Genomic DNA, 18,239 nt, shown 5'->3' on the forward strand with positions numbered 1-18,239 from the left:
TCAGAATTGTGCTATCTGCAGTAGAGTTTGAATGCTTGGCAGTTTAGTTTGAAAAAGGACCTCAGTGTCTAGTACCTTATCTTGCCAGATAATCTTCAGAATCTTCCTAAGAGAATTAAAATGGTAGTGATTCAGTTTCCTGGCATGGTGCTGGTAAACTGTCCAGGTTTCACAGACATATAACAATGGGGTCAGCAAACAGGTCCATAGATGTTCAGTCTGGTAGGCAGTCTAATACCTCTTCTCTCCCACACTTTCCTTTGGAGTCTCCCAAATGCTGAGCTACCTCTAGCAGTGTGTGCATCAATCTCATTATCCATGTGTATATCCACAGTATTCAAAACTTCTCTGTGCTGGTTCCATGGTACAATGGTTAGTACTTTGGACTCTGAATCCAGCAATCTAGGTTCAAATCTCGGTGGAACCTTGGTGAGCAGTCAATAAATAATAGTAAGCACTAATACTAGCTAGTCTTATATAACACTTTGAAGTTGGCAGATGGCTTTACAAATATGATTTCATTTCATCATCACAATAATCCTGGAAGGTAGGTGCCATGATTATCCTTATTTTATAGATGAGGTGAAGATGACTTGTTCAGGGTCATAAAACTAGTGTGTGTCAGTGATGGAACTCAAACTTAATTCATCCTGGGCTTCCTGGCCATCTTTCTATCCACTACAACTTCACAGTGCCCTATAATACACATCTATAATACAAAATAGAATATGAGACATACAAAAGACAGGTAAAAAGAGTTAGGACAAAGGTGAGAAGATGAATATCACTTGTAGTTATATGGATGTGCAAAAGCATTATGTAGAATGAAGACTTTAAAAATTGATATAATTCCAACAGGTGAGAAAGCATGGAACATACTTATGTCACCCAGGGAAATTTCAATATTATTATTATTATTACAGGGCAATGAGGGTTAAGTGACTTGCCCAGGGTCACACAGCTAGCTGCCCTCAAAATTTCAATTTAAAAAATTATTATTATTTGCTCATCATTTTGGTAAAGTTATTTATACTTACACCAATCATAAGATAAAGCAATCTATTGGTTTGTTTCAGATGAAAGAATTCTTTTTCAGTGGCAAATTGCTAGAAAAACTACTGAATTTGGATTTGTGTCAATGATAATAACAACAACAACAACAATAAGGATGATAGGTAACATTTATATAGCACTTATTTTGTACCAGGCACTGCGCTAAGAACTTTATAATTATCATCTTACTTGAGCCTCACAACAGCCTTCAAATATGGATCCTCATTTTACAGATGAGGAAACTGAGGCAAACAGAAGTTGAGTGCCTGGCCCAAGGTCACACAACTAGTGAGTGTCTGAGATTAGATTTTAGGCTTGGCACTAATATTCTTTCCTCTCCTCTCCTCTCCTCTCCTCTCCTCTCCTCTCCTCTCCTCTCCTCTCCTCTCCTCTCCTCTCCTCTCCTCTCCTCTCCTCTCCTCTCCTCTCCTCTCCTCTCCTCTCCTCTCCTCTCCTCTCCTCTCCTCTCCTCTCCTCTCCTCTCCTCTCCTCTCCTCTCCTCTCCTCTCCTCTCCTCTCCTCTCCTCTCCTCTCCTCTCCTCTCCTCTCCTCTCCTCTCCTCTCCTCTCCTCTCCTCTCCTCTCCTCTCCTCTCCTCTCCTCTCCTCTCCTCTCCTCCCCTCCCCTCCCCTCCCCTCTCCTCTCCTCCCCTCCCCTCCCCTCCCCTCCCCTCCCCTTTCCTCTCCTCTCCTATCCATCACTTGATGTCAAATCACTATCATCATATTATATAATATATAACCTAATACATCATATATCACAAAACATATCAATATATCATCACAGCATAATATATAATACAATATATCATATATAACAATATAACATGAAATAACATATAACAACATAATATACTAATCAATATTTTAATAATTGATGATGTAATCATTTCCCTTGCTTTAGTATATCCAGTCACTTCTTGTAAATGAAGACAAATTTAGAATTTGAGAGGTGTTTTTTTTTTTAACAACAATATTCAGCTAGGCTCTCAAACTTTTCAGTTAAGCTTTTGCTCCTGATGAGGCAGGCTGTTTCTCAGAAATGCTCTTGTGCCCACCTGGCTGTTGCTTCAAGACAGTAGGTATGAACCAAGAATACATTTTCAGCTATTTATTACATGTGAAAAGGCGTTAGTGAGCCAGAAGGCCTCAGGCTGTGGTACCCAAATGCATATCTGAGCATTCTTGGGTGTCTATTTTAAGTAATGCCATCAAAACAGAGAGCACCCACAGGATTTCTGATAGAAATTGTTGCAGAGGTTCAGTTATGACATGTCTCTCCTACTCCCCCTCTCAAAGTACCCAGAGGGGTGAGAACAAAGTAGATTAGTGACCTAGGCAATGGTGAGGTTGTCTTCAGTTGACAACTATGTCAGCCTAACAAGTTCTTTGAGGAGCACCATCTCTTTGTCATGAAATCAACACAGGAGAGATCAGCTAGCTCTTCAAAGAGAAATTCTCCACGGGCTAGATACTTGAAAAGACAACAAGCATAATCAAAAGCTCTCTGAAGAAGAGTCCAACCCGCTTTGTGGTTCAGTGGAAAATTCACTGGGTTTGGAGTCAGGGAACCTGCATTCCCTTATTGGACCAACTACCTAATATATTTGTGACCTTAGATATTCATTTAATTGCTTTGGGTCTGTACTTCCTCAATTATAAAATGAGGCAGTTGGATAAGTTAGCCTTTAAGACCCCCTTCATCTAGAGATCTCTGTTCATATGACTCTTAGCAACTCACAGTGGCTTAGACTTTATTAGTATTTATTGTGGGGTATTAGTGTGGTATAGGCAAAAGTGGATTAAAATTGAATTTAGGAAAGATATGATTATAAAGTCTTCTGACATTAGCTGAATGGCTATATGAATACCAATTAAAATCGTCTTAAGCCTGATATCTCCTCTGTAAAATGGAGATGATAATAGTATGTACCTCTCAATTGAGAGGATCTAATTAAATACTACTTAAGGTACAGGTACCCCTCTCAAAAGGGACCCTTCTCAAAAGAGGTCTTAGCTCTGGACTCATGTGGACTGGGTTCAGCCCTATAGGGGAGGTAAATGCCTCCCCCACAATGGGAGTCAGGTTGTTTTTTGACCTCTCAGGTACACTATGTTCCAACCTTCGAGTTCCAGGGGGAAATCTCTTTTAAAAAGTTTTGCTGTGGAAAAGATATTTACTTCCTCCAACTCAAGGGAAATGCCTAAAAGATGAATATTAATAAATCCTTAAAACATCAAACAATGATCCCAACTCTTAAACTTAGCAAGGAGGTAAAGAGAAATCTATTGGCCAAATATTCTCTTTTCTTTTTAAAAAAATTTTCTTTATTTTTCCAATTATAGGTAAAGATAGTTTTGAATCAGAAAAAAAGGAAAAACAACATAAGAAAGAAGAAACAACAACAACAACAACATAGCAACAACAAAAATGAAAACAGCATACTTCAATCTGCATTCAGACTCCATAATTCTTTTTTCTGGATGTGGAAAGCACCATAAGTCTTTTGGCATTGTCTTGGATCATTGTATTGCTGAGAAATTGATTACCACACAATATTCTTGATACTATGTACAATGTTCTCTTGGTTCTGCTCATTTTACTCAGCATCAATTCATGTAAGTCTTTCCAGATTTTCTATAACCTGTCTGCTTATCATTTTTTTACAGTACAATAGTATTCCATCACATTCATATACCACAACTTGTTCAGCCATTCCCCAATTGATGGGCATTCCCTCAATTTACAATTATTTGCCACCACAAAAGGAGCTGCTATAAATATTTTTGTACATGTGGGTCCTTTTCCCTTTTTAATAATCTCTTTGGGATACAGACCTAGTAGTAATATTACTGGGTCAAAGGCTATGAACGCAAATATTCTCTTTTCTTTCACCTCAGATATGCATTTGCAAAGAAAGTCTAGGTCTTTTGATCAGTTAGACATAGCTTGTTATTTTTTTAAAGAGGCAGAATCCTCCTGATAGTGTATCCTTCTTTAAGAAGTCATTGCGGGGCAGCTAGGTGGCACAGTGGATGGAGCACCAGCCCTGGAGTCAGGAGTACCTGAGTTCGGATCCGGCCTCGGACACTTAACACTTACTAGCTGTGTGACCCTGGGCAAGTCACTTGACCCCAATTGCCTCACTAAAAACAAACAAACAAACAAAATAACAACAACAAAAAGAAGTCATTGCAGGGGCAGCTAGGTGGTGCAGTGGATAAAGCACCAGCCCTGGATTTAGGAGGACCTGAGTTCAAGTCCAGCCTCAGACACTTGACACTAGCTTTGTGACCCTGGGCAAGTCACTTAACCCCCATTGCCCCAGAAAAACAAAACAAAACAAAAAAATAAGTCATAGCAAAAAAAAAAAAAAGAGTCATTGTAGAAATCTCCCTATGCCTAACTTGCCCCCACTCATAAGCTCTCAAATTCATGAGATAGCCAACAAAACTGGAAACATCTATCTCCCTTGAGTGCTGCTCAGCTCAGTAACCTATGGTTGGGGGGAAACTTCCACAAAATTGAGGGGCAATTAAGAAATTGAAGGCCAGTCTCAGATTCTCCTAGGTGAGCACATGCTCTCATTGACATATGAGCGTAGCTACCATAGGTGCTGTTGGGTGAGGAGAGAATTGCCCTCTACTTTCCTTGTTGGAAGTCCAAAGAAGAATTGGCATTAACTATGTCCCAATAAAAAAAAAAACTGTATTAAAAGAGGTCACTAACCTTCTCTTTTCACTCCTTATAGCCCACAAAATAGGCAGCTTTTTCTGACTCAGTCATCAATCACCTAACAAAGCCCCCAGTCACAAGGATGCATGAGGATCTATGAGGAGCAATTGGCTATACAAAGGACCAGGGGACATGATTAGCCCTATCATTAGCCCAGTCAGAGCAAAAATGTAAAGCACTTTGTAAATATTTTATGTGTCAACTATTTTGATTTTGATTATTATAATTATTTGAATTAAAGAAAAGTCTGAACTTGGATAGTAATGGAATTATTTTTTTTTTTTAGTGAGGCAATTGGGGTTAAGTGACTTGCCGAGGGTCACACAGCTAGTAAGCGTTAAGTGTCTGAGGCCGGATTTGAACTCAGGTACTCCTGACTCCAGGGCTGGTGCTCTATCCACTGTGCTATCTAGCTGCCCCTTAGTAATGGAATTTTAAAGAAGGATAACATCAAGGATTAGGGAGCTGATACTCCTATTATACTGTAACTAAATCTGGCTGCATCTGGAATTTTGTGCTTAGTTCTGGGTGCTACAAATTTAGAAAAGATATTAATAAACTAGAAAGTATCCAGAATAAGGCAACCCAAGGGAGAAGGGCTTTGAGTTCATGCTAGATAAGGATGGGTTATATGAACTAGAGATGTTTAGCCTGGAGAGGAGAAGACTGGGCTCCTAAGGGCAGAACTAGGAATAGTGGGTAGAAAATACAGATAGGCAAATTTACCCTTGATATGAAGAAAAACATTTTGACCAATTAAAACTTTCGAAATGTGAAAGAGCCGGTTCAAGCTGTTCATATGATCATTGTTATTGTTATTTGTCCTTCATTCTCAAAGAGGACCATGTCATTAGGGTGAGGTCATGACTTGCACTGAATTGGATTTAAGTGAGGGAGGGCTGTGCAAGGTCAACAACCTCACTCTCTCCTCCAGAGCCATCTGGGTCCAATGGCAAGGTATACATCAGGATGACTGGAGATGACACCAGATGTTTAAGCCAATTGGGGTTAAATGCCTAGACATAGCTAGTAAGTGTCTGAGATGAGATTTGAATACTCCAGATTTCAGGGCCAGTGCTCTATCTGCTGCACATCCTAGCTGCCCCTTCATATGATCATAGTCTTAAAGTAAAAAGCAAACTCTAGAAAATATTTAATACAATCCCTTCATTTTACATATGAAGACACTGAAGCTCAGATAGAATAACTTATTTGATAAGGGTTACATGGTATCAGCTGAAGGATTTGAACCCAGTTCTTCCTGACTACAAGGTCAATGCTTTATTTATTATACTATGCTAAGTAATGAATTCCTCCTCAATGGAGTTCTACAAGAAAAGACTAGAAGACCACTTGCTGGTAATATTATAGAGGGGATTCTGGTACTAATATGGCTTGAACTAGATGGCCATTGAGGACCCTTCGAATTCTGAAATTCTGTGATTCTATGTAAATATTTTCCCTGATTCACTAAGGTCCCATCAATAATTACATTCATAGGGACAGCTAGGTGGCACAGTGTATAAAGCACTGGCCCTGGATTCAGGAGGACCTGAGTTCAAATCCGGCCTCAGACACTTGACATATACTAGCTTGTGTGACCTTGGGCAAGTCACTTAACCCTCATTGCCCCACAAAAAATTACATTCATATTACAACAGCCTTATTGTCTAACATGAACCAAACCAAACATCAATCCATTCTCTCCATGAACAAAAATGGACTGGCTTCTTGCTGAAATCTGAAAAGGCTTCTGACTTTCCAGGACTTGTCTTTCTCAGTCCAATAAGCCACCTATGTCCTAGTCCTTGTTTCTTCTCCTCTCTAAGACTTTGAACTGGCTGTTTCCCAAACCCAGAATGGAAACCCTAATTAACCTTTGCCTTACATAATTCCTCTCTTCCTTTAAGATATAGTTCTGGCACAATCTTCTATATGAAGTACTTCCTAATCTCCCCCCAATACTAGTGGTCTTCCTTTCAAACTACTTTATATTTAAGTACTTTGTATTTATATTCATTTATTTACTTAGTAACTTTATATTTGTGCTATTTTTATACTTTATATGTACTTGTTTCCTACATTAGAATGTCAGTTCCTTGTGAGAAAGGGTTGTTTTATTCTTTGTATTCATGTACCCAGTGGCTATCAGAGTTCCTGGCACATAGTAAGCCCATGATCAATAATTGTTGATTATTTGACATACAGATATATAATGAAGAGGATTTTTTTCATGTAACAGAGCAGTTTATTGCCTTATTTCCCAATATAGGGGTGTGTGTGTGTGTGTGTGTGTGTGTGTGTGTGTGTGTGTGTGTGTATGTGTGTGTGTGTGTGTGTGTGTGTATGGTGTGTCCCCATGTGTCACTGTGTGGTTTAAAGGGAGGCAACTCTAGCCTCGTCTCCCCTCATCCTTCTCTAAAGGAAAAACTTTAATTCCTTCCAGAAGAGGAAACAGAAAGTTGGGGCAGGGGCCATTACTCACTATTTTCTCCTCAAAGAGAAGTGACATTGGGCTATAATTATATTTCTCTGCTTCCTTAAATATTATTAGTCTAGGGCATAAGAGTTTCAGGTTCAATCTAACTTCTTATTGCTGTTTCGATATTGGAGGGGAAGGAGCACCCCAAGCTCTATAGCTAAGACTTGATACCTTCTTGTCAACTACCACAGTAGTTACCAGTTCCACAGTAAACATACATACCAAATAGTCTTTTTCTTGGTGAGCCAATTGGGGTTAAGTGACTTGCCCAAGGTCACACAGCTAGTAAGTGTCAAGTGTCTGAGGCCAGATTTGAACTCAGGTCCTCCTGAATCCAGGGCTGGTACTCTATCCATTGTACCACCTAGCTGCCCCAAAGCCATTTATCTTAATAGCAAGACAGAAATCAGAGAAAATATACACAGGACATTGTATACCAGACAATATACAGTGAAAGAACTCTCCCATTTTACCATTAAGAGTGAGATAATAGTTTAGCCGAGAGAGAGACAGAGACAGAGAGAAAGAGAGAGAGAGACAGAGAGACAGAGACACAGAGAGAGAGACAGAGACAGACAGAGACAGAGACAGAGACAGAGACAGAGAGAAAAACAGAGGGAGAGAAACAGATCTCACCCAAGTGGAAGTTCCTCAAAGTCTCTAGAGTAGGAAGCTAGGGGTAGGGATATGATGAAGACTGCTACTTCTTCTCATGTCTTCCTGGAGTCCTTTCTTTTTTTAATTTAAAAATTTTCTTTTCTTTTTAATGTATGGAATAAAACAAGCATTTCGATAACACAGTATAATAAAAAAGACGATTGCACATGAAATTGCAAATCTACTATGTACAACTTGCTATTCTTTTTAAATATATAATAAAGTTATCATGTAAATTTCTACACCCCGCCCCCCCCCCATCTTCTCCCTTGAAGCTGGAAGTCAGAAGTGTCCAAAGCTACTTGAAACTTGAAGAGGACTTGAAGGAGACTGAAGTTCTCTTGCTCTTTCCAACTCTGCTCTGCCCCTCATTCAAGGCAGGGGCATTAGCCTTCGCCAATATTCATTCTCTCTCTCTCCCCTCATATGTATATGTATATATGTCATATGCCTGTGTATGTACACATGTGTATAATATACACACATATATATGTATATACACATTCCCATACTTTCCTACCATATAAAATATATACACACCATATATACATGCCATGAGGCATATATGCATGACATATAATATATTTGTGTATTTTATATATAAATTTATATATGTTATATACATATGTGTATATATGCACACATACCATTTTATGTGGTAGGAAAGGATGGGAGTAGATGGTGGCAACAAAAGGAAACAGTCCTGGGGTTTCATTCCTTTCTCTATGAGTAAAATTCTCTTGCCCACTGTATTCTTTCTTGCAGAGACAACTCAGAATCTCTGCTGCAAGCCCTAAGAATTAATGGAAAACCATTTTCTTTGAGAGTAACATTTCTCACAACTGCATTATGTTCCATAACCCTAAACAGACAACACAATGTCTAAAGATTTAAAACTGGGATGAATGAACAGGAACAAGCCACGTAAATCTCTAACTCTTGGGTTTGGGTCGGACCTCTTCCAAAATAGACAGAGACATTGTCCTAAGAGGTAGGCAGAGCAGTGCAATGGGAAAAAAAATGCTGGATTCGAATCCTAGGTCTGCCCATTTGTGATCTATGTAACCTCGGGCAAATCATTTAACCTACCAAGTCTTCAGTTTCCTTATCTGTAAACTGAGAGGCAGTGGAATCCATGACCTCTAAGGGCCCTTCCAACAATAAATCTATGATTGAAGATTGAATCCTTTGGAGAGACCACACAATCCTTGCTGCAAGTCTAGGTAGAGGAAAAGCAATCGAGGGCAATGTAATTATTATTATTTCTTTGGGTGTATGAGTTTCATTGATTTTTGCAAGAAAAGAAAAGTTGTGTCACTAACCTTCTTTCACACAGAGGGCTTGCAAAGGGCAAAGCATCTGGCAGCAATTCAGATATCATCTGGCTCTGAGCCTGGTAACCCCTGATGGAACACGAGGGGCAGCCAGGCAGAAGCAAGGGCTGGATAGTGGCAGGAAGCCAGAGCCTGTGGAATGCTATATTCACTTTCTGCTACAATGGAAAACCTGGGCCCTGAACCATTGTGTTCCTTTTTGATCAGGCTATATGGAATGGATGGGGAAGGGAAAGGTGGGAGGCAAAAAAGTAGAGTTTCTATGGAATTTGTAGCTTCTGCTCTGGGTGACTCCACAATTATGGTGTGTGTCTTTGTAATACATCTTCCAGGTTGATTGTTCAGATCAAATTAGATAATATTTGTTAAGAGCTTTTTGTGCCTTAAAGTCCTGGTTATTACTACTACTGGTACTACCAGTACCGGTACCAATACTCCTTCTTCTTCTTCTCCTCCTCCTCCTCCTTCTATCATACCCTTTTCACAGAAACTAATCTCTAGCCATGCCTCCCAATACTGTGCTTCTGATATTGATTGGTTTTAAAAATATTTTTCCATTTACATGTAAAAATTTTGAAATATTTTTTAAAAATTTGAGTTACACATTCTTTCCCTCACTTCTTTCTCCCCTCCTCTAGAATGCAAGCAATTTGACATAGGTTATACATATGCAGTCATGCAAAACAGACTTCCATATTAGTCATGTTGTGGGGAAAAATAACAGATAAAAAATACCAAGAAAAATAAAGTTAAAAAGTATACTTCATTCTGCATTCAGATTCCATCAGTTCTTTTCAGAGTTAGATAATATATTTTTTTATCACAAATCCTTCAGAATTGTTTTACATCATTGTATTTTTGAGAATAGCTAAGTTATTCACAGTTGATCATTATACAATATTGCTATTACTGTGTATAATGTTCTCCTGATTCTGTTTATTTCTCTTTGCATCAGTTCATGCACTTCCATTTGTTTTCTGAAACCTGCTCATCATTTCTTTTTTGTTTTTTTGTTTGTTTGTTTTTGCGGGGCAATGAGGGTTAAATGATTTGCCCAAGGTCACACAGCTAGTGTCAAGTGTCTGAGGCTGGATTTGAACTCATGTCTTCCTGAATCCAAGGCCAGTGCTTTATCCACTGTGCCACCTAGCTTCCCCCCTGCTCATCATTTCTTATATTACACTGGCATCACATCATAATCATATACCACAGCTTATTCAACCATACCCCAGTTGGTAGGCATCCCCTCAATTTGCAATTCTTTGCTACCACAAAAAAGAGCTGTAAATATTTTTGTAAGTATAGGTAATTTTCCTTTTTCTTTGATCTCTTTGGCATACAGACCTAGCAGTGGTATTGGGTTGAAGGGTATGCACAGTTTGTATAGCTTTTGGGGAATAGTTCTAAATTGCTCTCCTTAATGGTGGAATTAGTTCACAACTCCACCAATAATGCATTAGTGTTCCAATTTCTTGATATCCCCTCCAACATTTGTCATTTTCCTTTTCTGTCATATCAGCCAATCTGATAGGTGTGGGGCAGTATCTCAGAGTTGCTTTAATTTGCATTTCTCTAATTAATAGTGATTTAGAGCATTTTTTCATATGACTATAGATAGCTTAGGGCAGCTAGGTAGCACAATGGGTAGAATGCTGGGCCTAGAGTCAGAAAGAATCATCTTGAGTTCAAATTCACTCTCAGATACTTATTAGCTGTGTGACCCTGGGCAAGTCACTTAACACTATTTGCCTCAGTTTCCTCATCTATAAAATGAGCTGGAGAAGGAAATGCAAACCACTATAATATCTTTGCCAAGAAAACCCCAAATGGGGCCATGAGAGTTGGAAGTAACTGAAAATGACTGAACAACAAAACAAAACAAAAATAGCTTTGATTTCTTCTTCTGAAAACTGCTTCTTCAGATCCTTGGCTATTAATTGGGAATGGCTCATATTATTATAAATTTGACTCAGTTCTCTATATGTTTGAGAAATGAAGCCTTTATCAGAGAAACTTGCTTCAAACCTACAACCCCACCCCATTTTTTTGCTTTCCTTCTAATCTTGGCTGCACTGGTTTTGTTTGTACAATTTTTTAAATTTAATGTAATCAAAATTATCTATTTTATATCCCACGATGCTTTCTCCCTCTAATTTGGTCACAAATTCTTTCCTTATCCATAGATCTGACAGGTAAAGTATTCCATGCTGCCATAATTGGCTTTTGGCATCATCCTTTATCTCTAAATCATATACCCATTTTGACCATATCTTGGTATATGGCATGGGATGTTGGTTTACATCTAGTTTTTGCAAAACTACTTTCCAATTTTCCCAGTAGTTCTTGTCAAATAGTGAGTTCTTGTCCCAAAAGATTTTGTGTTAATAAAAAAACTAGGTTACTATGGTCATTACTTATTATGTATTATTTACTTAATCCATTCCATTAATCTACTACTCTATTTCTTAGCCAGCATCAAATTGTTTTGATGATTGCCACTTTTTAATACAATTTGAGATTTGGTACAACTAAGCCATCTTCACTTTTTTTTTCATTGAGTCCCTTGATATTCTTGACCTTTTGTTCTTCCAGATGAATTTTGTTATTATTTTTTCCTAGTTCTTTAAATAATTTTTTGGAATTTTTGGCACTGAACAAGTAAATTATTTTAGGTAGAATGGTCATTTTATTATATTGTTTATATCTGACTTTATTTGTATGAAAAGTGTTATGTAATTGTGTTCATATAGTCCCTAAGTTTGCTTCATCAGGTAGACTTCTTTTTGTTTGTGGGGCAATGAGGATTAAGTGACTTGCTTAGGGTCACACAGCTAGTAAGTGTCTGAGGCCGGATTTGAACTCAGGTACTCCTGAATCCAGGGCCAGTGCTTTATCCACTGTGCCACCTAGCTGCCCATCGGGTAGACTTCTAAGTATTTTTTTTTAATTGTCTACAGTTGTTTTAAATGGAATTGCTATTTCTGTTTCTGGCTGCTGGACTTTGTTGATATTATATAGAAATGCTGATGGTTTTATATGGGTTTATTTTATATTATGACTTTTCTAAAGTTAATTACTTAAACTAGTTTTTAAAATTGATTTTCTGGGATTCTCCAAGTATATAATTTTATCATTTGCAAAGAGTGATAGTTTTGTTTCCTCATTGCCTACTCTAATTCCTTTGATTTTTTCTTCTCTTGTTGAAACTGCTAGAATTTCTAGTAGGATAATGAATAATAGTGGTGATAATGGGCATCTTTACTTTACCCCTAATCTTATTGGAACCCCCATTATAGATGATACTTATTTTTGGTTTTAGATAGATACTACTTATGATTATAAGAAAATTTCCATTAATTACCATGCTTTCTAGAGATTTTAATAGGAATGGGAATTATATTTTATCAAAATTTTTTCTGCATCTATTGATATAATAATATGGTTTTTGTTGTTATTATTGTTGAGTCAATGATATGCTGGTAGTTTTCTTAATTTTGAACCAATCCTGCATTTCTGGTATAAATTCCACTTGGTTATAGTATATGATCTTTGTGGTTTATTACTGTAATCTCCTTGCTAATATTTTATTTAAAATTTTTGCATCAATATTCATTAGGGAAATTGGTATATAGTTTTCTTTCTCTGTTTTTGCTCTTTCTGGTTTATGTATCAGTATCATATTTGTGTCAGAACAGGAAATTGGTCGAATTTCTTTGTATATTTTTCCAAATAGTTTATATAGTATTGAAATTAGTTATTTCTTTAAATGTTTAATAAAATTCACTTGTGAATCCATCTGGTCCTGCTGATTTTTTTTATTATGAAGCTAATTGTTCAATTTCTTTTTCTAAAATGGGATTATTAAGTATTCTATATCATCTTCTGTTAAAATGGGCAGTTTATGTTTTTGTAAATATTTATCCATTCCATTCAGGTTGTTAGATTCATTGGCATATAATTGGATAAAATAGCTCCTAAGAATTTCTTTAATTTCATATTCATTGGTGGTGAATTCACCCTTTTGATTTTTGATACTGGTAATTTGATTTTCTTTTTTTCTAAATCAAATGAACCATTGCTTTATCTATTTTATGTTTTTTTTTCATAAAACCAATTTTTAGTTTTATTTATTAATTAAATGGTTTTCTTACTTTCAATTTTACTAATCTCTCCTTTGATGTTCAGGATTTCTAATTTGTATTTAATTTGGTATTTTTAATTTGTTCTTTTTCTGTGATGTTAATTTTAAAAATCATATTAAGAAGTAGTGTTAAGGTGAAGCTAGGTGGCACAGTGGATAAATAATGGCCTTGGATTCAGGAAGACCTGAATTCAAATCCACCTCAGACACTTGACACTTACTAGCTGTGTGACCCTGGGCAAGTCACTTAACCCTCATTGCCCTGCCCCCCCCCCCAAAAAAAAAACCAAAAAAAGTAGTGGTAAGAAGGAGGTTTATGAGGAAGGTGAAAATGAGAGGCAGCCCAAGGGGTACCAAGTACAGAAGACTTACATTCCTTAAAGATTAGCTAATTAGATTCAGATCATGCTTCTAGCCTACTGATATCCCTTTGAATCTTGTCTCTGTCATCTGCTGTTAGCTCTGCCTTCCAAATCTGCAGATTCAGTTAGTATTCTATATTTGCTTTCATCCAAGCAATTAAAAAATACAGGGTGTCCCAAAAGTCTTAGTGTGTTTTTAAGATTTTATAGTTCTTAATTGCTTAAAACTGCACTGACTTTGGGGATACCCTGAATTAGCCTGGTGCCAAGAACAGATTCAATTAGAGACTTCCTTCAGTTTGACATCAACCTGTTAATGACCACTCTTTTGGTCAAATATCTCTGAATCTACAGCTAGATCCCAATTACTGTGAATAATGAATTACCTGAAGTGATCACATACATTCAGCTTTGGACTATTTAAAGTTATATAAAATATGGCAGTTGTTTCTAGCTAGAGTAATCCAGAGTGGATGCTAAATATGGTATGTCCCTATTAGTAAAAAAAAAATCATGAATTCCATGGTCACATTATTTGAATTCACATGGCATGATTTTTTTTTTTAATAATAGGGACATAGCTGTATAGCCTGGCTCACATTTCTTCTTCAATGTGCAGAAGAATAATTATGATATTCTTTGGCAAATGTATTACTGAATTCTAGGCATACCATATTTAGTATCCACTCTGGGTTACTCTCCAAATGATACACACACACTCATGGGTTGACTCATCTGAGGACAACTGTTATTCTCAGATTCTAGAGTACCCTGTAGGTCCAGGTTCTTAATATTATTATTAATATTACCTAGCTTATAGGTATAAATAAAAAGGTATTTCCCATTAACAATCAGTAAATAAAAATAGCTGAAGTAAAGGTATTTTTATTAATGTGACATAGTAAGAATAGTAGGTATAAAACACTACCTGCCCCCCCAAAAAAACTTAGGACAATTTCATAAACACACATATTTGTGGAAAGAATGGGAAAAATTAAAAAATACAATGACAGTAAAGCACTGTATTGCTGGCCTTGAAATCCTCCCCCCCCCCCACATATATTCAATCTTTTTTGCATTTTTTGAATTGTCAAGGTTAGCTTTAGGACTTCATCTATACTAGATGCTGGCGAACTAAGTCCTATGAGCCATTTCTGACCCGCTGCCTTCCTCACGTTTGACATGTGGGACATACAAAAACAGGTATGGGCTATTTGTGGGCTGTAGTTTGCTGACTTCTTAATCTACACACCATATATGTATAAGAAACACACACACTTTGTTTTCCCTCTTTATTAACTCAGTGTTGTAAAGCAGAAGGATTAGCACCTAGGCTTGAGATTTTTGGACTATAGTCTTGGGGAAAAATGTTCCCTAAGTGAAGAGGTTCTTAATCTTTTTTTGTGTATCATGGACTCACCTAGAAGTCATGTGAAACCTATGGACTTCTCAGCAAAATGTATTTAAACACATAAAATTTAATTTAAATATTTAAAACATTGGACTACAAAGGAAACTGATTATATTGAAGTACAGTTATCAAAATATTTGAGAAACCAAGTTCATGGACCCCAAGGTAAGAATCTTTGCCCTAGAGCTTCCTTTACATCATGGATGGTGTGGTATAGATTTTTATATGGGAATCAAAGTCCATCTTGAAACATGGCTGTATGGCTGTATACACAAAGTTTTCCAATGGACCTTGGTGAGGATTTCCTGACACCTGTTTGCTCTTTGTTGTCTGTATACATCAGGTCAGTTGCAAAGCCTGAACTTGAAAATCTCCTCTTATTTATAGACCTTCAAGATCCAATAACCCAGGCTCCACTTCATTACTAAGTTCAGGAAGAGGTGATACCTTTAGCATCATTAATATTTCATGCTTCTTTCATGTGTTGCTGTATAGGCTTATCTATGACTTTAGGGTAGAAGAAACCTCCACTCTTTAGAAGAAACCTTATGTTGTTTGCACATCCCCTTTTAAGAAGATGATAATGCTTATATGTGAAAAACTTTCACTCAGGACCATCCGCATTTGATCTCCCACTTCCAGGGGCATATACTCTTTCTCTCTTTGAAGGTTGTTTCTTCTTGACCTGTTTCCATGCCGGTGCATTGGGATTTTCCCAGAGAAAGGGAAGTTGCTATAGCTCACAGCTATCAGAACTTTCACATATACTAGAATGCAGAGTTATAACCAGCTATATCCACACCTTGAGGCAAATTCAGTAGGGTGAATGGGAGGGTGGCATAGAGGACTGTCTTATTGCAATGGTATTTGTACCCAAAAGATAGCAACCTGTTCCCCAGAGAAGTAAGCCCTTCTACCTATCAAAATCTAAGGAAAAGGGTACAACCTGGGTTGCTGTGGCAATGAAATGCTGTTGGAAAAGACTAAAAGCAGACAAAGTAGGTACTTTGAAATGTGAGTCAAAGGGCTGGAAGTTGCCCTGGCAAGGAATTGTGCTCTCATAGGAAGAAAGTGAGTCTCACACTCGACTGTGTTGGCACATTGGGACAACGCCCCTTTTACTTCATGTTAGTTATGGCTCTGCTAGAATGTTCCAGAAAATAAAATTCTGCATTAATAATTTGTTTTTCTCATATGGGCCATTCAGGTGCAAAATGATATTCTGGTCATAGCACGATGCTTCCTCTACTCATTTACATTCTCCATTGGCTTAATTATACTTTTCAGTGGGAGTACTTATTAATTTTATAGACCTACCTGAAAATTAAATTGGAGAAATTCTTTTTACTGGGTAATTTGAAGAATGTTTTCTGTCGATGGCACAGGAACCCATTTCATCCCTGTGCAATTTTGTTATTCTTTAAGTTTGTTTGAGAATAACATTGGGTTGATTCAAAGACCATTCATCATCTCTGAGGAGCAGAAACATTGCAAAACAGAGCCCAATCCAAAACAAAAGGACAATGGAGAAAATCATCAAATATTTTATTTTCTTATTAGAAAAAAACAAAACAAAACTGCAACCTAAAATTTCTCTCATGATCCAATACACCTGTTATTGCTAGGATAGAGACCATCACCCAATGGTGAAAAGAAAATCTGGTCCTTCAAGTAAGTTATGAGTCACCAGGCACAGACAAGTCACAGTTGAGTAGAGAGCCTTCTCTTTGACCAACGTTAGTGGGGCAGACACAATGATAGCTGCCATTTATGTAGTGCTTTAAGGTTTGAAAAGGGCTTTATAATATTATATAATATATAACATTATACATTATATAATAACTCATTTGATCCTCATAACTACTCTGGGAACTTGGTGCTAATATTATCCCCATTTTATAGATGAGAAAACAGAGGCACAGAGAAGTTAAATAATCTGCCCAGAATCACATAGACAGTAAAAGTCTGAGGCAGGATTCAAACTTATCTTCCTGATACTAAGTTCTATGTTGTATTTATAGGGCTACTTTGCTGGCATCACTGACCCAAGTAATCAGTGTGAAGTCATGTCCATAATTTGGCCACATACCCATCCCTGCCTTGATTTATATTATTTTTGGTACACTAGGACCTTGTTTAAGATATATATATATATATATATATATATATATATATATATATATATATATATATATATATATATATATATATATATATATATATAAATAATGTACAAAATATTTACCCCTGCTCTTTTTGTGGTGGCAAGGAATTGGAAATTGAGGGGATGCCCATCAATTGGGGAATGGCTGAACAAGTTGTGGTATATGAATGTAATGGAATACTATTGTGCTGTAAGAAACAATGAGCCGGGGGCGGCTAGGTGGCGCAGTGGATAAAGCACCGGCCCTGGATTCAGGAGTTCCTGAGTTCAAATCCGGCCTCAGACACTTGACACTTACTAGCTGTGTGACTGTGGGCAAGTCACTTAACCCCCACTGCCCCGCAAAAAAAAAAAAAAAAAAATAAAAAAAAAAAAAAAAAAGAAACAATGAGCAGGAGGAGTTCAGAGAAACCTGGAAGGACTTGCATGAACTGATGCTGAGTGAAATGAACAGAACCAGGAGAACATATTACACAGTATCAACAACATTGTGTGTTGACCAACTGTGATAGACTTGACTCTTCTCAGCAATACAATGGTCCAAGATAGTTCCAAAGGACTCATGATGGAAACTGCTCTCAAAATCCAGAAAAAAAGAACTATGGGATCTAGATGCAGATTGAACCATACTATTTCTATTTTTTTTTCTTTTTTTGAGGTTTTTCCTCTTTGCTCTGATTCTTCTTATACAGCATGACTAATGCAGAAATATGTTTAATGTGATTGTACATATATAACCTATATCAGATTGCTTGTTGTCTTGGGGAGGGAGAAGGAGAAAAATTTGAAACTAAAAATCTTATAAAAACAAATGTTGAAAACTATATTTACATGTAACTGGAAAAATAATAAAATACTTTTATGAAGAAAAAAGATATGTGTATCTCAATGTACATGTCTG

The sequence above is a fragment of the Dromiciops gliroides genome, chromosome 1 (genome assembly GCF_019393635.1).
Source record: "Dromiciops gliroides isolate mDroGli1 chromosome 1, mDroGli1.pri, whole genome shotgun sequence".
In the NCBI taxonomy this organism is placed as follows: Eukaryota; Metazoa; Chordata; class Mammalia; order Microbiotheria; family Microbiotheriidae; genus Dromiciops; species Dromiciops gliroides.